The 24,171-nt window shown below is 39.6% G+C and overlaps 1 long non-coding RNA gene across 1 annotated transcript in view; it reads left to right on the top strand.

Moving 5' to 3' along the window:
* The window catches only part of LOC135411521 (uncharacterized), a 538,599-nt gene extending 529,276 nt beyond the window's left edge, over positions 1–9,323 (top strand). The window contains exon 3 of the long non-coding RNA XR_010429183.1: positions 9,295–9,323. This is a non-coding gene — a long non-coding RNA (uncharacterized LOC135411521). The remainder of the gene's footprint in view (positions 1–9,294) is intronic.
* The last annotated feature ends 14,848 nt before the right edge of the window (positions 9,324–24,171 follow it).

Raw genomic sequence — 24,171 nt, 5'->3', positions numbered from 1 at the left:
ACTTAAAAAGGATTCATTCAAGCCATTAGGGAGGCAGGCTTTTGAAGTTGAAGCGGTTTCTTATTAGAATGAATTTTCAAACAATTCCAATATTAAAAAAAAAAAAAAAAGGCAGCAGTTAAGTAAACAGGAGAAAACCTGAAGCAAAACTGGTAATCTGAGGGCAATTTTTTAGTCAAGTTTTATTGCAGCAGATAACACAATTAATGATGCACAGCTCATGGTATAATTATCTCATATTACTGATATGATTGAAACAGAACAGCAACTATATACTTCTGTCACTTCTCTGTCCAAACACCGTCTCTAAAATGCTGTGGATTTCTAACATAAAACAGGACAGACTACTTTACTTTAGCCAGCCTGGCTGTAGGAACTCTGGAGCTGCCCAAACAGAGCAGTTTATCCATCCAGCCACTAATGATGACATATAATATATACAATTAGGGGAAGACAGACTGCTTCCACTGCTAGGTGGTGCTTCTGGTCTGAATTGAAAAATAATTCTGGATTACATGAATTCCTTTTCAGAGGAGGAAAAAGGGGTTTATTTGATCTATTTCCTGAAACTGGTCATCAACTTAAGGCAGCACCAGAAATTGGCTTGAAGTGTCCAGAGCATTAATGTCAGGATCTCTTAAAATATTTCCCTTAATACAAAATTTCCCTCTTAAGACAGAATTTCGGTTCTACAAGGTTATTAACCAGCAGCTAGATCATGAAAAAAACCAGTTTGTGCAAAAACTGTTTGCAAAGTCAGTGGTGAAATGACTGACTTCTTAAATTATTAAGTATAATAATGATCTATACAATAACTAGTCAGTCATTGAAGTGGGGTGTCAATAAAAGTATAATCAATCATAAAAATATTCATTGATTAAACTTTTTCAGAGAGTGAGAAGCTCTTTCAGCAACCTGCAAGAGTATTTTCCCAAACAAATTGCAGTTTCTCTTTCTGCAAGGAGTGTGGGAGAGGAAAACTGCATCACACAGAGAGAGGAAAAGTACTCAGTTGTCCTGGATTTAAACAGAGCTAAATTTTTCAAAATGCAGAAAATTGAGTTCTTGCTGATGGTCTTAATAGGAGCTTGTCTAATAGCACTTCTTTGTAGGAACTCTGAATATGTATAGTGTGGAATCAAATAAATTGGATAATTACTTTCTCTTAAACGTCTTGTAGTCACTGAAAATTCAGATGCTTTCAGGTATTCCACCTTTGGTTTTTGGTATAAAAACAATATCACAGAATATCCTGATTTGGAAGGGACCTACTTGGATCATCAAAGTCCAGCTCCTGGCCCTGCACAGGACCATCCCCAGCAGTCACACCATGTGCCCAAGAGTATCATCCAAATGCTTCTTGAACTCTGTCAGGCTTGGTGCTGTGGTCATTGCCCTGGGGAGCCTGTTTCAGTGCCCAGCCACCCTCTGGGTAAAGAATCTTTTTTCTAATACCCAACTTAAACCTCCCCTGACACAACTTCAGGCCATTCCCTCAGGTTCCGTCACTGGTCACCACAATAGGCAAACTCCACATTGCTTCAGACTGTTCCAAGAATGAAAACGTGACATAACTTGGCATACTTACCAAATTTAACTTGACCTATAGCAGTGTTCCATAATCTAGGTAATATATGGAAAGGAAGGTGGCAAGGGGTGGGGAGAGTGCTACTACATTTCTTCAGAGGAAGGGTTAGGAATAAAACTGTATGCTACCATTTGCTCAGTTCTTTTGTTCTCCCTTTCAAAATTCCATTTATGTGCTCAGCACTGTAAACTGATTATTCCCCAGATCAGGCTAATTGGCCAATTAGCTGAAAGTAAAGGTAAATTAGACATTGTAAATATTGCATAATTAGATTTACTGACAATTAATGAACTACTGCAGATACAGCACATCCACAAAGAAATATTAGGAAGAGGGATAAAAAAGACCGATCTCAAAGTATAAATTGTTAAACATTTTTATATTAAAAAGGATTTATTTTATTCCTCTGTCTTTTGATTGCTACCAACATTGCTATATTATTATCAATAGCAATCACTACATAAGTAAATAAAAAATTATTCTTTTCTAAAACTTTGAGTATAGGCAGTCTTTCTGGTCAGCAAATCTCTACAACTGATAACTTCAAGTGTAGTAACAGCACTCTGTTGACACTATTAGATCTATCTAGTAGTTAAGAGTCATTGTGAAGGTTGAAGTGGAAAATAAGATTGCCCACAATAGGAATTTCAAGATCTGGCTAAGTAGCTTTGGACATTTGCTGCAAATAAACATTGAAATCTTGAAGGCATACTCATAGATTACAAAAAAGGTTTGGGATTTCATTCCTTCTTTTCATCCCTTTTCCTTCTCCACCCTCATTCCTCTCAGCTTTCACAGCCTCACAGAACTATAGAATATGCTGACTTGGAAGGGATCCACAAGGATCATTGAGTCCAACCCTTAGCTCTGCACAGGACCATCCCCAGCAGTCACATCACGTGCCCGAGAGAATCATCCAAACACTTCTTGAATTCTGTCAGGCTTAGTGCTGTGGCCACTTCCCTGGGGACCCTTTTCCAGTACCCAGCCACCCTCTAAGTGAAGAATCTTATTCTAATATCCAACCTAAACCTCTGCTGACACAGCTTCAGGCCATTCCCTCAGGTCCTGTCACTGGTCACCACAGAGAATAAATCAGTGCCTGCCCCTCCTCTTCCCCTCGTGAGGAAGTTGTAGACTGCGATGAGGTCTCCCCTCAATCTCCTCCAGGCTGAACAAATCAAGTGACCTCAGCCACTCCTCACACGGCTTCCACTCAAAGCCTTTCACCATCTTCGTTGCCCTCCTTTAGACTCTCTCTAATGGCTTTATATCTTTATTACATTGTGGTGACCAAAACCGCACACAGAACTCAAGATGAGGCCGCACCAGTGCAGAGCAGAGCAGAACAATCCCCTCCCTTGACCAGATGCAGATGCTTTGCCTGATGCCCCCCAGGACACGGTTGGCCCTCCTGGCTGCCAGGGCACTGCTGGCTCACATTCAACTTGCCGTTGACCAGGACCCCCAGGTCCTTTTTCTGGAGCACTGCTTTTCAGTATCTCTTTCCCCAGTCTGTACATCCACCCAGGATTGCCTTATCCCAGGTGAAGAATCCAGTATTTTCTCTTTATAAAGTTCATCTAGTTAGTGATTGCTCATTTCTCTAATTTTTCGAGGTCTCTGCAGGGCCTCCCTGCCTTTGAGGGAGTCAAAAGCTCATCTGAGTTTTGTATCATCTGCAAACTTGCTCAGTATCCCTTCCAGTCCTGCATCCAGGTCATTTATGAAGATGTTGAAGAGCACAGGGCCTAAGATGGAGCCCTGTGGAACCCCACTAGTAACGTCACCAGTCTGATGTTACCCCATTTACAATTACCCTCTGTGCTTGACCCGTGAGCCAATTGCTCAGCCACCACATGATGTGTTTATCCAGCTGTGTGCTGGACATTTTGTCCAGAAGGATCCTGTGAGAGACAGTATCGAAAGCTTTACTTAAATCCAAAAAGATTACATCAACTGGCTTCCCTTGATCAACTAGGTGGGTTACCTTGTCATAGGCGGAAATCAGTTTCGGTAAGCAGGACTTTCTTCTCATGAAGCTGTGCTGGCTGTGACCAATGACTTCGTTGTATTTCAGGTGTTTTTCAATAACTCTCAGAATAATCTTCTCCATAATTTTACCAGGCATTGAAGTGAGACTGACAGGCCAGTAGTTTTTGGGGTTGTCCATCTTGCCCTTCTTGAAAATTGAGACATTTGCCAGCTTCCAGTCAGCTGAAATCTCTCCAGATTCCCAAGACATTTTGCTTTTAGCAAAAAAGGTACAAAATATTCTGGTTCTATCCCTACTGCTTTTGAAACATTGAATGTTTTCTAGATATAGAACTTGGATGACATCTTAGATGGGATTCAATTAACATAGGGATCTTCTTGTGATTTGAGATGCACTGGTATCATTTGAATTGGTTCATCAGTGATGGATAGAAGCTACATAAGACAACTCATAGTGCCTAAAATGGTGCCCAATCCTTTCTTTAGGCGACTGAATCCAACCTCTCTTGTCATGTCAGCCATATGACCTTCTCATATTATACTCTTGTATGAGCTGGAATCCAGTTTGAAGTTAAGGTGTGACAAAAATTTGGCAGGAGTCTAAGTGAGTGTTAGATGTCCTTGCTCCCTTTCCAGTCAATGGACTTGGCTTAGCTGCCAATCCCCCAGACCCTTGTGGCATGACAGGCACTCTGATGTGTAAGTCCTGGCCCCGGTCCGCTGCTCCGAAAGGTGTATATCTCGCCTAGGTCCTGCTGCACTTATTTGTCAGTCCTGTGCAGATGCATAGGGTGCCACAGACATTTCAAATGATAGCAAGGAAGTCTATACATGGACAGAAGAGCTGGTCTCCAGCTGGCCTTTTGGCACATAAATGAAGTCAGATAAATTAGTTTTTTTGAACTGAATCCCACTGTTAGAACCTGTATGAAATAACCATGTTCCTCCTAAAGTCAGCAGGGAAAACGAGGCCCTTCCAGAGAAGTGTTCATGCTGAAAATTTCACTTCAGAGCATCAGCATTATTTCTCAATTTGAAGAGGATCCATTTCTGAAGTAGCCTACAGCTCCTACTCTGGAGCTGACAGCCCAGGTGAGTGCCTTAGGTGGCATGTGGCTCTAGACGTCTCTGCATGATCAACTGAACTGTGAAGTATCCCACGCCTAATGATGAGCAGGCAGCAGGAGACACACATGTAAGCAGTGATTGAGTCTGTGAGAAGGTTCAAAGCTCGTGGGAATCTATAGGAAGCAAGTGTGGGCCCCACAGACAAGGTGCTTCCCCATCTCATCAGTGATCTCAACAGTGAACAGGAAGAGTGTGATGAAGTAAAATCTTTTGATATTTTGCATCCTCCTCCATGAGGCTGCCCTGAGCTGTTTCCTAGTCAGCAATAGTCAACTTTTGTCTAGTCAGCCTGTTCAGGACTTTGAGAAGACATTTAATTCATTCTAAGTTTTGAGCAGTCAGAGTAATTCCAGTACTGGAAGGTAATTCCAGTACTGCAAGGTAATTCCAGTAGGAAGTAAAAGCTTAGGTTGTAATGCTAAGTTAAAATGTTGACTTTAGCATGTCAGCATTATCTATGGATTGCCATAGGTATTCAGTGTTTGACCCATTTTATAAAGCTACTTAGTGGCATAAAATATTTGAGTGGATTTGGCTTAATTTTAATCCCACAAAACCACTTCAAAATTTTAAAATTCTACTATATGCTATTCAAAATTAAGTCTTCAACTTATGTGACGAGACATAACTGTATGTTTTTCACTACACGATTTTTTTTGTGGATAAATGCATCAAAGATTGTGAAGTTAGCCATATTAAATGTTTTATAATTATCATAATTATTGACTGAATGCAAATTCATTTCCTTTAGAAACTCAGATTGTCAGAGTACACTTTCAATCTTCTTATAGTTCTAACGGAAAAAAAAAAAAAAAAAGACAAGAAAGGAACCCTAGTGTTCCACAAGTCTGATATTATTACTGCAGCAAAACTGCTTTTTGCTCATTTTAGTGCCATCCACCAGTTCAAGAGTTAATATATTTCCTGGTAATTTCAGAAATTCTCATTAACTGTCATGGTGCTATTTCAAAATACAAATTACAATGTTTCCATAGCTGTCTCATGATTATATTCTTTCAACAAAAAGCACTTGTATTAGGTATGTTGTGGAAGTCAGAAGTAAATTGTGAAACTAACATTATGTCAGTGTAAAGGCCCCTTTCACCAAAGGCAAACTCCTGCCTATATTTAGTATTATCTGGAGATATCTGCAAATGTCATATATGACCTTCTGTTTTCACTTGACCACTTCAAGCTACATACAAGGTAAATATTTAGCTAAATGCTTTTCCACTTTCATGAATCCAAACCATTTCCTGTCCAAAGCCCACCCTGAAGTCTCTGCAAATATTTCTCCATCTGGCTGTGCAAAGAGCTTTACCTGACTGCAGTTTAATAACTTTTTTCTCACCTCTTTCAAAACATAAAGGTCATTAATGTGCCCTTTCTTCTTTTCCCTCCTGAGATAAAAAATATTCTGAGGACAAATTTAAAACAAAACCCAAAAGAATAATATGACTTGGAGTTCTAATATTTAGCTAAGGCTATTAAACTCATTTTGTTTCACCCATCCCAGAATTTTAGATATAGACTGGATTCTACCCAGCAGATGGTGAACTCCAATGTTGTTCTCTAAAACCAAGAGTCGTTTTAGGACGACAGGAAAATTCAATATGGAAGGGATCTCAGGAGGTCTAGAGTCCAACATTCTCCTCAGAGGAAGGTCAGCTATGACAGCATCTCCCCTAGTAAGGACCTTCTGCTCTGAACCTCAGCTGACCAGTTCAACAAGGGCTCGGCCCTCTGAAGTTCCAAGTTACACAAATTTCTTCTGAAATGAGTTGATGGTGAAGAACATTCAGCCCCCACAGTTTTCAATAGGGAATTAGAGGTACTCTGTAGCTTACAGGCTCAACCCAGATAAAAGAATAAAGCTTAGCATCTGTAGAGGAGATTTTTCTTACAAGGGAATTATTATTTTTTTAATACACTCACCAATTAAAGAGCTCTCCCCTGGGCTACCAGGAGCACTGAAAATATTGTGAGCCTGTGTCCTTTCAGCAAATGAAGAAATACATAGGGACTTGCTCCAGAAAGCCAAATCAATTTCAAACTTAGTGACTCATGAGCCCTTGTTGAATTTAGTGCAAGAACAAATGGTTGTTTCAAGGAAATAAATGGCATGATCAAAAGTACAAGCTTTAAATAATTTAAAAAAAAGGTGTGCTCTCAGCACGGTTGTCACTCTTTTTCATTCTTTAAAATCACAACAGTTTAGAGGATGTAATGTCAAGATCTGAATTCTGCTGTCTTCATGAGTCCTGCATGAGAATCTAAACAACTCTTCATCTAGTCATCAGTTAGAGCTACCCAATGCCTTCTTTTGATTTCAGTGGAACTAATGCTAGCAAAATATGGTTATACTGGCAAAGGTGTGTCCCTTTCAGAGCAGGTATCTCAACAGTGAGACACTGAACAGAATAGTCACCTTCATTTTATAACGTAAAAAAGGATCTGGTTTTGTAGCCTTTAACAAATTTTACTAGAAAATAAAGCAGTTGTAATAAATTCTACTTCTAGAATAAATATATAAATCCCATTGAAAATTCCCTTCCTTAGAATAAAAAAAAAATGTTCCCTTATGCCTTCCAAAATACAATAAAATATTCATTGATGTTGAAAGGGTGGAAGAGAAAATCTCATCACTTATGTTTGCTCTTTTTCCTTAACTATTACTTCTCATACTCTTTTCTCAAAGATAAAGGACATTTATACTGATTCCTTTATTTAATTTCAGCTTTAAAAAATGAATTTACTTGCCATTTGTAAGAAATATATTATTTGAATTTCTATTGTTTTCACTCTGTCCAGGCATTTATAATGTCTTTATACAGATTGCAGATAAAAGACCCCAGGATAGCTTTGTAAAAAAGGCAGTGGAGACTAGTTCACAGAATATTTTGTCCGCAAGGATCATTGAGTCCAAGTCTTACTTGAATGGTCTATGACTAAACTATGACTGTGGAAAGACATGACACAATGTAATCATGACAACACGATGTACTAGAATTGCATGGATCTCTTCAAAAGCAAAACTAAACTAATTTTATCCACAGTGGACTAGGAAGAAAAGAATACATCTGCCTGAAAACTTAGTGCCCTCTCGTCTGAAGACAAGCGCAGTGGCCCATCATCTCTAACCTGATATCTAATGTGCTCAGTAATTCCTCATAAATCAATTTTTTGGCCTCAGATTTACTCTCTTTTCCTTTGAAATGCAATGCTTTTTGATGATTTCTATTATAACAAAGACCTGAGTCTCACAATTGGATTTATGCAGGTAGATTCTTTCCACCTAGATGTAGCCCAACTGGCCAAATTCATCAAACAAAGTTGTAACCAAGAAGAGTATTAGTGTCTGGATTGGATTTGTATGGGGTTTAGTGAGATAGGACTTATCATTTCTTCTGGAAAACATTCCTTTCCCTAACTGGACTGACCGTAAATTTATGTACTTGTTTTAAAATTTAACATTCTTACACTATTGCTTTAATTTTAATTTCATGCTAGATTTTAGTATACTGAAATGGTAGAGGGAAATATATACGTTAAGAAGGCTTAAATGGACTAATCTAGTACTTTCAACAACTATGCTCAGATATAATTCCTAAATAAAAAATTTCATTAACTTTTGCAGGTAGCAAACCTATTCACAAAGTAAATATGATCTATTTGTGTTTCTGTGGAATACTTGCAATTCTTCCAGTTTTGCTCTCTGTTCTTCACCACAGAACCATACAAAAATATGAATTTACTCCCAGGAAAACTCTGGAATTTTTACATTATTTTCATTATAAATTTATCAAACAATTTATGAGAAAATGTGAAAGACAGTTATCTGGTTTGGATTTCTAGAAGAAATATTTTGGAGAGAGATATTTGAATTTTAATCCAATTTTACAAGAACTAAGTGGAGAATCCTGTGACCAGGACTAGAAGGGCCCTGCTTCCAGCCAGGTGGAGGAGAGGAAGAAAAAGTTTTACTAAACTATGTGGATCAGACAGCCTGTCACATTGGACGCACATGAGCCTAAGGCTCTAGTAGACAGCAGTGCACAGTGTACCCTAATACCATCAAATCATATAGAGGAAGAACCCATTTGTATCTCTGGAGTGACAAGGGGAACCCAACAGCTGACGGTATTGAAGGCTGAAATCAGTCTGGCTGGGAATAAGGGGCAAAAAACCCCCAGATGACTGGCCAAGAGGCTCTGTGCACCGTTCATAGAGTCATAGAATCATAGAATCATAGAATATGCTGAGTTGGAAGGGACCCACGGGGATCATTGAGTCCGACTTCTGACCCTGCACAGGACACCCCATGAATCATGCCATGTACCTGAGAGCATCGTCCAAATGCTTCTTCATCTCTGTTAGGCTTGGTGCTGTGACCACTTCCCTGGAGAGCATGTTCCACTGCCCAACCATCCTCTCCGTGAAAAACCTTTTCCTGATATCTAATCTAAACCCCCCCAACTCAGCTTTATGCTGTTTTCTTGACTTCTATCACTGGTCACGTCAGAGAAGAGATCAGTTTCTGTCCCTCTGCTTCCCCTTGTGAGGATGTTGAAGATGGCCATGAGGTCTCCCCTCAGTCTCCTCTTCTCCAGGCTGAACAGACCAAGTGACCTCAGCCACTCCTCCACACCTTTCACCATTCTTATTGCCATCCTTTGGGTGCTTTCTAAGAGCTTAATGTTTTTTTTTTATATTTTGGTCCCCAAAACTGCACACAATATTCAAGGTGAGGCCACACCAGTGCAGAGCAGAGCTGGACAATCCCCTCCCTTAGCTGGCTGGTGATGCTTTACCCGATTCTCTCCAGGACACAATTGACCCTCCTGGCTGCCAGGGCACTGCTGACTCATATTCAACTTGCCATTGACCAGGACCCCCAGGTCCCTTTCTGCTCTCCAGCCTCTTTTTCCTTAGTCCATACAAATAATCAGAATTTCCATGTGTCAGGTGCAGAATTTGACGCTTGCCCTTGTTCGTATGGTTGGTGATTGCTCATCTCTCTATTTTGTGGAGGTATCTCTGCAGGGTCTTGTTTCCATAGGCTATCTCAGGAAAGGGTATCTCAAGGACCCAAAAGGGTACCAATGAGCTTTCAGTGTAGCTGCTTTGGAGGTGGAGGAGATTAAGCAGCTGTCTACCTTATCCAATCTCCCAGAGGAACCTTCTAATGTGGGATTGCTGAGGGTTGAGGAATAACAGCTAATAATCACTGCCACAATGGTGCACCAGCGGCAATATCGCACTAACCAAAACTCCCCCGTTCCTATCCCTCAGCTGATGTGTTGACTGGAGAGCCAAGGAGAGCTCAGCAGGACTCACTCACTCCTGATATTCCCATATGGCCAGTGAAAAATTCTAATGGAGAATGGAGACTAGCAGTAGATTATTGTGGTACCGCTGAGTGCTGCTGTGCTGTACATGCTACAACTTCCATATGAGCTGGAGTCAAAGGCAGTGGTGCCACAATTGATACTGCTAATGCATTTTTCTCAATCCCTTTGGCGATATAGTGCTGAATGAAGTTTGCTTTTACTTGGATGGCACAAAGTACACCTGGAGATGACTTCCCCAGGGATAGAAACACAGTCCTAGTGTCTGCCGTGGACTGATCCAGACTGAACTGGTTCAGGGTGAAGCGCCAGAACACTTGCAATACATTGATGATATCATTGTGGGGGGGAATTCAGAAGACTTTTTTGAAAGGAGGAAGCAAATAGTCCAAATTCATATGAAACCTCTTTTGTACATTAAAAGAAAAAAAAAAAAAAAGGCCAACAGAAGATCTAATTTTCAGAAATAAAGTGGCAAGATGGACATCATCAAATGGACATGATCAACAAAATAAAGCTGTATGTTCACCAACTAGTGAAAAGGAAACACAGGGTTTCTTAAGCAGTGCGGGTTTTTGGAGACTGCAAGTTCCAAATGACAGTCTGATTGCCAACCCTCTGTATCAAGTGACCCGGAAGAAGAATGATTTCAAATGGGGCCCTGAGCAATGACAAGCCTTTGAACAAATCAGACAGAAGATAGTTCAGTGCAGGTGATGCATGCTGAAGAGGCCCCAGTGAATAATAAATTAGTAGAAAGTGAGAAGCAATATGCCTTGTTTACTGATGGATCAAGGAAGAGGTGCAACATACAGATACGCTCATGGCTGAGGGATGGACTTGATGTAAATGTGAAACTTGCACTGCAATTAAGCAAGCCAAGCAGTTGAAGCTTATATGGTGTGGAGGAAAATGACTGAAATATAAATGTAGGCAGATTGACTCTATTACAGTCCCACAAACCTGCCAAGGTAAGTACTATGTGCTTACAATGGTGGAAGCAACCACCGGATGGCTGAAAACATATCCCGTGTCTCATGCCACTGCGCAGAACATTAATACGGGCCTTGAAAAGCAAGTCTTGCAGCAACATGGCAACCTAGAAATAATTGAATTATACGACAGGACTCATTTCCAAAACAACCTTATAGATACCTGGGCCAAAGAGCATGGCACTGAAGAGTAATATCACTTCCTCTGTCATGCACCAGCCTCTGAAAAGATTGAATTATCCAAATGGACTGTTAAAGACTACACTGAGAGCAACAGGTGGTGGGACCTTCAAACATGTGGATACCAAGTTAGCAAAAGCCACCTGGTTAGTGAACACCAGAGGATCTGCCAGTCAGACTGGCCCTCCTCAATCAAAACATTCATGTACTGTAGAAGGGAGTAAAGTTTCTGTAGTGCACATTAAAAATACACCAGGGAAAAAACTCTGGGTTATTCCTGCCTCAGGAAAAGGCAACCTCATCCATGGGATTGCTTTTGCTTAGGAACCTGGGTGTACTTGGTGGGTAATACAAGAGGATGGTTAACTTCGATGTGTGCCTCAAAGGGATTTGATTTTGTGTAAGAATAGCCAACAAATGAAAATGTATTACATTAATTTTTATGTAACACTGTATATCATCACTTATATGGTGGCTGTATGCCCGTCATTGCACTTGGAGCCCTCATGGTGCCTTTCTCCACTTTGAATACGGGGATCTGAACCCTTTCAATAGCACTATCAAGAGTACAGTAAAAGTCACTCAGATTAATGAAAAATTAACTTTGATGGAACCGCACAACCTCAGAGGTGGTGGAATCAGAACGGGCTTCAGCATGCAACAATCCAACACCACACACCATTTTTCCTGCTCTGAAAAACTTTTAAGAACAATGGTGTCCAAAATGATGGATTAAAAACTCAATGGACATTTTATAGGGATGGCCCATAGACTAAGGAAGTGATAACTGTGCATATATATCAGAAGACAGGAAAGGCAATGGTGGTAAACTGGGATGTATTAGAAACTGTGGGACCTGGGCATGACTTAAATGGTGTAGAAAAATAGGTGGACGCTGTCCTGGTTTTTACTGGCATAAAGTTATTTTTTCCTCCTTGTAGCTGATACAGTATGGTGTGTTTAGATTCAGTATGATAATAAGGTTAATAACACAGTGATGTTTTGGATGTTCCTGAGCAGTACATACCTTAAGTCAAGGACGTTTTTTAGTTTCCTATGCTCTGCCAGTGAGGAGGTGCACAAAAAGCCAGGAGGGATCATGGCCAGGACAGCTGATTCAGACTTTCCAAAAGGATATTCCATACCATAGAGTAACATGTTCAGCAGGTGAACTGTGGGTTATTGACTGGGAGGAGCCAATCACTACTTAGTGACAGGCTAGACATCAATCAGCAGATGGTGAGCAATTCTGTTGTGCATCACTTATTTCTCTTGGGTTTTATTCTTTTCTCTCTTCTTTTATTAGTCATTATTACTATTTCATCTCATTTTATTTCAATTATTAAACTCTTCTCGTCTCAACTCACGTGTTTCATCTTTTTACAGTTCTCCTACTCATACCAGTGGGGTGGGGTGTGGAGGGGAGTGAGCAAGTGGCTGTATGGTACTTAGTTGCCATCTGGGATTAAACCACCGCAGGAAGAAATCTTGTAAAAAAAAGTGCTTTCAATGTACAAGGAGAGTGGGAAAAGAAATTGAAGCACTTCAAATAAAATTTAGAAAAAATATGTTGTTAAATTTAGTTAACATAGTGATAACAATAATATATTGCTACTAGTACAGTTTCATAGAATTGAGTAAGTACTTTTCAAACATAGTATGGAAATAAAATAATTGACACGACTGAGTTTTGTTCTGAACACTGGCGCACAACCATAGTTCTTTTTGATGCTCTTGAATGTGAATTCTGCTTTCATTTGACTGTTGAGGTTGTCCAGTCTATTCTGAATAAGGCTGATTTCCCGGTTACCTGGCATGCCTAAAATATATACTGGAAAAAATACATATCACGAGAACTATTATATCATAATTACCTATATATGATGCTTTTCCCATTTGATAGGATCTTTGTAACTTTCAATGATATGTGAAGGAGAAATAATTTCTAATGTTATTTTACATTAAATACATAATGCTACAATGCTACAATTTATTCTTCTAATACCAAGTATTGCAGAGGGTAAAAGCTTACATTAATTCAGAAAACACTCAAAAGCTCCAACAGAATTTAGCCTACAAAGCACTGGTACTGATACAATCCAGCTATATCCCCATGGTACAGCCCATTACATTCTGAGGCTGTGTTAACCATACTTATAATTCTCTATAAATGTTCATATTGCACTGCCACTTTTTGGTGATCTCTCAAACACTTTACCTGGTGCACGCTGATGACCTTTCTGCTCATGTTACTGGAATATCTCAGTAGTCTCAAGTTTTATCTATTTACAAATTTATCAAATTTACTTAACTTGTCAGAGACATCAGGAAGTATTTACAACCTTATATTAACTATGAAAAAATGTCTTAATATTCCAAGAAAAGCTTAGTTTTGTAGCTTTTGTGTTTCTATATATCTTCAAAGCTACATCTTTTTTTCTGTGAGCTCTCTGTAGATGTTTATAGCATTCCAAATAATGTGTCATCAGAGCATTAGTTGCATGAGAATATGTCTCTTGTGATCCATTGAAATACTTAAAGGAATGTTGTCTTAGGACCTAGATAGCTGGGAGCTATTTCTGTTTATTACTAGTTTAATTTATTGTATAAATAAACTGAATTTTTATATTTTTCTTCACTAGGAAAGAATTATAACTGAGATTCTTGTGTTTTAATAAAGATACTTAGAGTAAGTCAGTGGTCCATCCTTCACACTGAATTCTGCTTTCCTTTCCTCAGTCTGCATAAACAAAAGGTGAACACTAGGGCACTATTCCTCAAGTGTTGGTCAAAAGCAGAAATGATACTAAACTTGATATCTGTCCCACTAAATGAGCACTAGCAACAAGGATAGAAACTCTGAATGTGTAACCCATCTCAAATGGTTATTCTGTGTGTGAAATCAGAAGCTCCTAAAAATATTCCATAACATCTTGTAGTTCAAGTATACACAGCTGGATATTATGATTTGAGGAAAAGATGTGTCACTAGAGTGTAAAATGCAAGAAGTGTAAACAGTATGATTAACAAAGAGTTTTAGACTCCGTCTTCCAATCAAGATAACCTTAAGAAGGAGTATCGCTGGAGAGCACTGAGGGATGAAGAAACTCTGCAAGCCTCAGACATGTTAACTAGGAAAAAACTTTATTGATCTTATAATTCCAAATGAATTCTTCATTTTTATTTGAATATGACATAATTCCCAGACAAAGCATTTTTAACAGAAAGTGTCTTTCCACCTCTCCTAACATCAAGTTAGCTGCCAATGGTTTGACTTCAGTTCTCTTGCAATTGCTGACATTTGCACAACTTTCCCTAAATTCTTAGTCTGAAGAATAATCTTGGATTCTTGGATTGTTCTGTTCAATTATGTTATTTCATTTACAAAAATGCTATCTCATTTGTAAGAATAATTCAAACAAAACTGTTTAATTTTACATTACGGAAGTGGACCTTCCTGCCTCCTAAAGCATTCACATCCTCCTGTGACATCACCCGAATGATCAGGAAACGATGACCCAAGACATCATTTCTACACGACTGAGGTCTGCTCATCCCAGTGGTTGTAGGAGCCTCTTTCAGATCTGCTCAGTGTAAAAATTACATATAACAAGTTTGTTCTGAGGGCAAGGTTACTTGTACGGCTCAGAGCCAGCTCTTCACATCACTATGATGTAACAACTATTCAGAGTATGCTTAAATTAAGAAATTTCCTAAATTTGTTTCTATATCAAACTGTTAGCATCCTATCAAATGCCCATAGAACAGCTGATCCCCATAGGCCAGTCAGATGAAGAGTGCTAGAACTCTGGTATTGAAGTGCTAGAAGATTGATATTGAAGAGTGAAGAACAAGTGTAACTACATAACAAAAAACTGACTCACAAGAAAAGAATGGTTTTCAATTAGCATTCCAGCCACCCTTCATCCACTGTGCTCATACTGACAACACCGGAAGAACTACTTGTCTGCTCTTGTCCAGATGTTGGTAATTGCAAGACATCTGTAATCAAATCATGGACAACCAACTTATCGAGAAATTAAAGACTGTTTCCTCTCAAAAGGGTTCTGAGTGAGAAATTATGGAATTTTCAAATCTAAATGAACACTTCCATAAATTTCTGGAGTGCTGTAGGAATGTAAGATGAACTGCAATGACTTAATGGCAATTGATATTAAACACAGGTACATAGGCTGAAGACTCACTAGCACAGCTGGGAACAGACAGTGAAATAAAATGTAGAAGCTAGCGATTTCTAAAAGCATTTTACCTGTGAGAAATCCCTGTGATATAACTTAAACTGCTGTAGCCTGCACATTCCAAAGTGGAGAGGTTGCCAAAGACATTCCATTTCTTTTGCTTCATATGTATCTCTGTAACACACAAACCTACCCTTAAGCCCAAGATTTTGCAATGTACCAGTTCAATTTATCAGAAGTTTGATGAGTAACATAGAAGGTAAAGAAACAGAACAAATAATTTATAATAATGATTATTAGTTTTAGCAACTATTCTTAGGTTTTGAAACTTCACATATCACAGAACCACAGAGTTGTTAGGGTTGGAAGAGACCTCTGGAGATCTTCTCGTCCAACCCTCCTGCCAAGGCAGAGTCACCTGGAATAGGTTACACAGGAACTCATCCAGGTGGGTTCTCTCCTCCACAGAGGAAGAATCCATGACCTCCCTGGGCAGCCTGTTCCAGTGCTCTTCACCCCTCAATATAAAGAAGTTTTTCCTCATGTTGAGGTGAAACTTCTTATGTTTTAGTTTACGGCCATTACTACTGATCCTGTTGCTGGTCACCATCCTCTTGACACCTGCCTTTGAGATATTTATATGTATTGATGAGATACCCTCTCAGTCTTCTCTAAGCTAAACAGATCCAGTTCCCACAGTCTCTCCTCATAAGAGAAAGGCTCCAGACCCCAAATCATCTTTGTGGCTCTCATCTGGACCCTCTCCAACAGCTCCTTGTATTTCTTGTACTGAGGAGCCCGGAACTGGACACAGTACTCCAAATGTGGCCTTAATAGGGCTGAGTAGAGGGGGAGGATCACATCCCTCAACCTGCTGGCCACACTATTCCTGATGTACCCCGGGGTACTATTGGCCCTCCTGGCTGCAAGGGCACACTGCCAGCTCATAGTCAATTTGTCATCCACCAAGACTCTCAGGTCCTTCTCAGCAGAACTGCTCTCTAGTAAGTCAACCCTCAACCTGTACTGATACTTGAGGTTATTCCTCCCCAGTTGCAGTACCCTACACTTACCCTCGTTGAACCTCATTAGGTTTCCACCCAGTTCTCCACCCTACCAAGGTCCCACTGAATGGGAGACAGTGTCAAAAGCCTTGCTGAAGTCGAAGTAGATAACATCCACTGCTCAGCCCTCATTGATCCCTCCAGTCATGTCATCATAGAAGGCTATTACACCAGTCAATTATGATTTCCCCTTCATAAATCCATGCTGACTACTCCTGATGACCCTTTCTTCTGCATGTTTGGTGATGAGCTCCAGAATGACCTGTTCCATCACCTTTCCAGGGAGGGAGGTGAGGATGACTGGCCAGTAGTTTCCCAGGTCCTCCTTCTTGCCCTGTCAAACTAGTCTTTGTTAAACTGAGTTTCTTTGTAAGTAATGATGCCTAAAAACAACAAATTTTAAATTTTATTTAAATTACAAATTTTATTTAAGTTACAAATTTTATTTAAGTTACAAATTTTAAATCATATTAAATAAAAAGTGGAAAGTGCAGAGCTAGTATTTTGTCAGAAGCGCTATAGTCAAAACTGAAGGAAGGACACGCAACTGAGGATAATTAATGGTTATGTTAAGATATGTGCATTGTGCAACTGGAATGTGTGAGTGCAGCATAAGAAAGCATATTAGCCATTTTCAGTCTAGTTAGTATGTGTATGAAATACAACAGTGCCCTGAATCACAGGCTTCAGTGGAAGATAGCAAGAAGTATGCAGACGCTAGTTCTCCAAACCCATCCAGTTTGCACCGCTGTTACCTGTGTGGTTAATGTGGCAGTGCTCTTCTTGTGCTGCAGTCAAGCCTACAGCTGCAGTGAAGACATGCTCTTATGATAAGCCATATGCATTATTGCAATCAAACCTCACAATTTCACAGCAAACGTATCTTAATACTGGCATTCAGCATGCTCAGTGAGACTGTTCCACATGCCAAGGGGCTGGGTAGAAACTCCCTGCTTCAGATGTTGCACTGAACTTAATCCCTTCAGGCACCTATCTCTTTCTCTATGTCTACTTATAGTTAGCAATTCCTAATGGCAGGATATGGGCTCTTCTCACAAGAACAGACAGTCTCGTTACGTATTTTATTGGCACCATCTGCCTTTGTAGCTCTATCTGGGAAACATATGGGCAACTTCAGAACAAGTGAAAATAAAACATTATGTGCATTAGGCTGTGGAAACAGTCTGCCACTCTTACTTGGCAGATCCCTTCCACAACTAAATGTCACTCAGGATTGTAGCTGCCAAGTCAAATGGTGGTCCATGCAGTCCCAGGTGCCAGGCACTGAGCATGTCTGTGTATGTCAGAAAATGAGGTGTGCAGATGTGCTGTGCAGCCGCTCCATGGTCAGCTGGCAGAGCAGCCTCTCTGTCCTGAGAGGGCACTGCGAAACACAGGGCTGTCTTTGCTGTTGGAGAGAATAAGAGGTGGGGGAAAACTGTGCTCTAATAGTGCAACTCAGCTTCCTGCAAATTGCTCTGAACTGAAACAAAAATGTTATGCTCTGAAGCCTATCTGGTATTGAATTCTAAGGTAATATTTTGGCAATAGATAAATAATCAGTACAGTCCTGAATTCTGTTCCTGAAAATGTCTGTAAGAGGACATCAGCAGAAACGAAGGATGAAACTCTCAGCTTGGTTTGTGTGTTTCAGAAAGCTTGAAAGGCAAAAGTAGTGTCCAAGATTCATACATATATTTTGTTTACATATACATACATTTATTAAATTCATATAAGGGTGCAAATAATTACAAAGACAGATGAAGAAAAAGGATAAAAATAGAGTCCTTCCCTCTTTTGGAAAAAGATGGTGGCTGGTGGGATTTGAAAAAGTTTTGTAGACTTTCCCTTTCTAGCTAAGATTTGGCAGACTGTCCCCTTGGGGCAGTAATGGTGAAGCTGGGTAGCACTGACTTCTTTTCTTCCTTTCCTGGGACAAGAAAATGCTTGGAATCCCTTTGCTCTGACTTAAGGGTACTGCATGAGGAATACTGTTAATTCTTTCTCTTGGTCTCAGGGATAGCAGCAGCATCTGAATTTCTTGCACTTCCTCATGAGCCTCTGGCACTTTAACATTTATTCAGAGTTTGGTTGACCTCTGCTGCCTTTGTGTATCTTTAAAGTTCATTTCTGTGCAACTGTCAATACATCTCTTTTGCAACTTTGAAATAAGAAGCTTTAGGGTGACTAAAAGGATGTTTGTAACTGTTCAGTCAAGTGTGGCTGTGATTTTAAAGATCTTGCTGTTTTCGGTTGACTTTTTACCAATATTGCATCTATTTTCATCTACATCATGGAAAATACATTGCATTTTCTAACCACTTACCTTGTGGTTCATGAAGAAAGCTATAAGGTAGAAATAGAGGTTGTTTTGGGGGGCAAAATTTATCTCAAAAAATATTTTCTGGAGCAATCTTTTTTTACCCTTCAATCCTTTATAATCTTACAGTAGTCTTTCCCAGAGTGATTGAAGAGTATCATCACAAAGCAGAAAGTAAACCTTAAGTTGTATAAATTAGTTTTAATATGCTGCTAAAACCTGAGTAAGAAGAAGTGCAGATATAAATGCAACAGTAGTTGAGCACTGAGATTGAGGTTAAGTTGTAGAAAAGCTCCAAAGGAAATAAGGGAATAACATAGGTCAGTTTAATTCTCTACTGAAGAGACATGACCGTTATCTAATTTGTCACATTATATGTGGCATTCTCCTCTGGACAGAGATGCAGGAGTTGTAGCACCAGCTCTGTTCCTGTTTACCTATTATACATCTGGTAAGTATGGTAAATCTAATGCAAACATTTTAGAGTGTCTTTTCCAGTTTAGAACCACAAAAAACCCACTGTGCTTGTGCTTTACCTTTTTCAGTCCCACACAAGAAGTCAATCAGCAACCTCAGATGGGGTGCAGTAAGCTCAGCTGTTCTAACTCAAAACAAGACCCATTCTGTTCTCTAGAGGAGACACGTAGGCTATCACAGCATGATAAGAGATGAAAAAGAACATATTTGTTTCATAAAATGACAATTTCATCCTCAGAAAGCCTTATCTTTCAAAATTGTGTTTGCAATGGAAAGCTCCATTGTTCTCCATCTCCTTGGCTGCTTTTTACTGTCAGAGGAACCAAAGGACCAAGTGTAGCCCAGCTAATAATCCATAAAAATTTTTTGCCAATCAGGAAACATAGCTCAGTTGTCAGCAGCTGTGCTGTTCAGCAGCAGGGGATGTCTAGGATGTACCTCAGAGGCAACTGTAATAATCAAACCTGGAGGTGGTGTAGTCACAAGTCTCATTCCTAACCAAGGAGAGTCTCAATCTTCACTCTGAAATTAGAAAAAAACTTGCTACTCCTGATGGAATTGCCAGGTGGTTGCTGCAAGCCCTGGGGACTGAGCAGATGTCTTAGAAGGTTCAGCTCACGAGCACCATGCCAGCCAACTCCTCCTTTCAGCAAGGTGCACGTCAGGGACATTTTCTATTGTACCAGACTGTGCAAACCACTTGTGCCTGGTCTATCTGCCAACCATATTCATCTTTTTCAAACCAGAGTACCTCTAATAACATTCTCATACAAATATTTGGTTAGGCTTATGACTTTTCCACCTCATATGACTGTCCATATTATTGGATGCCTTCTGCTTGTTATCCAACTATATCTTTTTCTAGCACAGACAATTCCCTTTGATGTCTTCTCTGTCTCCCTGGTATTTAATCTGATATCTTTTCTTTTAATTTTTTGTTTATGTTCACACTCCCCCCCCACACTTTGTGATGTTTCTATTCTCCTTTTTTCCTGTTTCTGTCTGCATCCTCACAATTCTCTTTTGTCTCTTTCCTGCTTCTTTTTATTTCTCTTATTTCTCCTACAGAGAAACAAACAGGTCACCCTCGGGGCCAGTCCTGTCTAATATCTTTATCAATGATCCGGACAAATGTAACCTCAGTCGGTGTCCAGAAGACACCAAGTTGTGCAGGCGTGTTGATCTCTTGGAGGGTAGAAAGGTTCTGCAGAGGAGGGTAAGAAGGTTCTGCCAAGGGATCTGAATAGGCTGGATTGATGGGCCAAGGCCAGTTGTATGAGGTTTAACAAGCTGAAGTGCTGGGTCATGTGCTTGGGTCTCAACAAACCCTGCAGCACTACTGGCTGCGGAAGAAGTGTCTGGAAAGCTACCTGGCAGAAAAGGAACTGGATGTGCTGGTCAACAGCCACTGAACATGAGCCAGCAGTGGGCCCAGGTGGCCAGGAAGGCCAATGGCATCCTGGCCTCTATCAAAATGTTGTGGTCAGCAGGACGAGGGCAGTGATTGTCCCTCTGTACTTGGCACTGGTGAGGCCACACAAGTCCTGTGTCCAATTCTGGGCCCCTCACTGCAAGAAGGACATTGAGGGGTTGGAGCACGTCCAGAGAAGAGCAATGGAGCTGGTGAAGGGTCTGGAGCACAAGTCTTCAGGAGAGGCTGAGGGAGCTGAGGATGTTTAGGCTGGGGAAAATGAAGTTCATGAGAGATCTTATTGTTCTCTACAATACCTGAAAGGACATTGTAGCAAGGTGGGGGTCATCAGTCTTTTCTCCCACACGAAAAGTGATAGAATAAGAGGAAATGGCCTCAAGTTGCACATGGGGAGGTTTAGACTGGATATTAAGAGACTTCTTCACTGAATGAGTTGTCAACCACTGGAACAGGCTGCCCAGTGAAGTGGTTGAACCAATATCCCTACAGGTATTTAGAAAATGTGAAGATGTAGTGCTTAGGGACATGTCTTAGTGGTGGACTTGACAGTGTTTGGTTAATGGCTAGACTCAGTGAACTCAGAGGTCTTTTCCTGCCTTTCTTTCCTGAATGATTAACAATTTCTTGCATCCTTCTTCTTGATCATATTGTTAGCACTACATCGTAGTGTTAGGTTAACCTACTTTTCAGTGACATTTCCAGGCAGAGAATTTAAATCAAACTAATTCATCTACTATGAATATAAATCTGTGATAGGAATTCTTTCATATAAAGTTCTGAAAAACCCCAATCTTCAAATCCAACTTCTTTAGCTTAAGACAAATGCTGAATTTACAATAATCCCCTCCCACTCTTACATCGCACTTCATTAAACACCTTTCCTCTGCTTAAGGTCACCGCAAAAGTTTTGTCCCTGAATTTCACAGTGCTGAGTCTAGAACTATAAGATGTTTTTTCTACTTTTATTCTGTAAAAAATATTTTTTTTCAGGCTAATTGATAAGGGATATTGTCTTGCATCATATGGTAGATGCACAATTTCTCATGCATAATCCCTGAAACAAACCAGAACCTTAAGAGTTCATTAAGTTTGTTTAAATGTTACCCTCTTTTGAAGGTCCTTTACCAAAAGCAATAGCTAGAATAATAATTTTCCATCAAATACATTTTTCTTTCTCTTGAAAGAAAACAAAACACTGGCAATAGTCAAGTAGATGTCAAATTTTAATGCTGGTCCTTCAGTTTTCTGATGTCAATAATTTAAAGAGGACATTGAATTTCTGTAGTTTTAGTGGATCTCTAAAGGACTTAGCAAATAGATGGTGGTCAAAAAAGCTGCATAATACAGCCTAAGCTCATGTGAATGACAAATCTGGGTGTCTGTGCCCATTCAGAAACCCCCAGAGTCCTCATATGACAGGAATGAGATTAGCTGTCATCTTTAAATCATTGAAGCCTGAGATCAAAAAAGGCTCCTAATCTTAACAATTCTTTTCCTGCATATCTTGGTGTAGTCATCAAGGTCAGAACCTGCAGCTATAGTGCTTGTTCCTAATATGATAGCGAAGGAAGTTGAAAATGGATGAGCAGTGCAAGCAAGGAAACGGAGAAAAAAATCTGGATCTTGCAGACAAGGGAACACAAATCTTCATATATTCCATGTACGTTGCATATTGAAAACAGAGTTTAAACATCAACAAAGTGCTGAGTAACAGATAAGTTCAGCTTTTTTTCTTCTATCAACATTTCTTAACACTTACTCTGCCCTACACTTTTCTACCCATTTAAGTTAGCCCAGGATTTTCTCTCATCCTATTCTCTTTTAGTATATTGTGTTTTATTATAAAAAACACAGCACAATAAAGGGCAGTTACAATTCAATTATCACCTTTATTACCAGTGGCTGCTTGGCACCGTGAAGATTGCTTTCTGATAGCCCAGGTCCATGCAAATGTCTTCTAGACAGCTCTACCCCTCACTCTGAGCAAAGGCTGCCTGTGCCCGAGCCAGTTCCCAGGACAACACTCATCAGCGGAGGAAGGAAGAGAACCAATGTGCCATTACATTAGGCTGAAACAGCTCTTTAAGACTTGATATTTATTGGCAAACCATATTTCCCATTTTGAAGTCTTCCCCACTGAAGGAGAAGGGCTGGGCCAGGCTTTACATGTCTAAGTGGTGGTTTTGAGGCAGAATAAACATTTAAAATGTAATGATTGGGCTAATAAGCCACTCTGAGCAAAGCTTAACTACTCCTTTGCATGTGCCTCTAGTTCACTTTTCTTATTCCCTCCATAGAGGCAAGCACTGAATTAGAAAGACTAAAAAAAGCACATTTCCTGCTGCAGGAGCCAGTAAATGTATCTCTTTTGTTGAATGAATATAGCACTGAATGTTTTTTAGATTCCTGTGGTTGGAATTCATAGTAGTCCTTTAGTACAGTGGTTTCCAAAGTTTTTTGATCAAGGGAAATCTTTTGAGTACACATTCCCAATATATCTACATTTATTCATTTGTGAATTATGTGCATGTACACTGTACTACATATGATGCACATTCTAAATCATACACAAGAATAGAAATTTAAGAAAGGATGACATAAAGATTAAATAAACACTATTTTTAATTTTTAAAATATTCTATCTTACTTATTAATGTCACAAAAAATATTTTCCTCGTGCACCCCAAAGGATTATCCTGCACACTCCCCAGGGAGTATGCAACCCCACACACACTTTGGAGAGCACTGTTTTAATGGATGTGCTAGAGTGCACGGAGCACCTTCTCAGTAGCAGAAGTAACAATAGTAATCTGGCCGCAGACCATACATTTGATTTTAACATCACATTCATACGAATTTTTCGGTCTTTCAGGTCTAATTCATCTTCTCTGAGTCTTCTGGAATATCTGTGGCTGGTTTAAGTTAAAAACATTGTTCTTATGGTATTAGGAAGTGATGAAGTAACATCACATTAACTTGAATTTTTCAGTCTTTCAAGTCTAATTCATCTTCTGCTTTGAGTCTTCTGGAATATCTGTGGCTGGTTTGAGTTAAAAACAGCATTATTATGGTATTAGGAAGTGATGAAGACTTGACAGTAGCTGTCTGCTCACTTCCTTTTGAAGTGAATCACAGAAATTAAATAAGATAGCATTTGTCATTTATTTAATTGTTTGGAAATGACTGTTTATTAAAAAGTACTGGAAGAAGGCTGATGTATCTGCAGTATTGACTTCAGTACATGAATCAACATTATTATCTGAAACACTTTTCAATTTAGACTTGAGTATACAGTATGTTGTTTAACTATGAACCTAGCATAAACATTACCATTAATTAAAACCTACCTTTTAAATTCTGAAAATATTTTAAAATTTTCTTTGGTCTTCCAAATTTAAATATTAATGTGAATCCTGTAAAGCATTGTGCTTTTCTGTTTGTTTTTATG

This window comes from Pseudopipra pipra, chromosome 3 (assembly GCF_036250125.1).
Source record: "Pseudopipra pipra isolate bDixPip1 chromosome 3, bDixPip1.hap1, whole genome shotgun sequence".
Taxonomy (NCBI): domain Eukaryota; kingdom Metazoa; phylum Chordata; class Aves; order Passeriformes; family Pipridae; genus Pseudopipra; species Pseudopipra pipra.
Note: the sequence above shows the minus strand (reverse complement) of the source record. Positions and strands in the feature narration are given on the sequence as shown.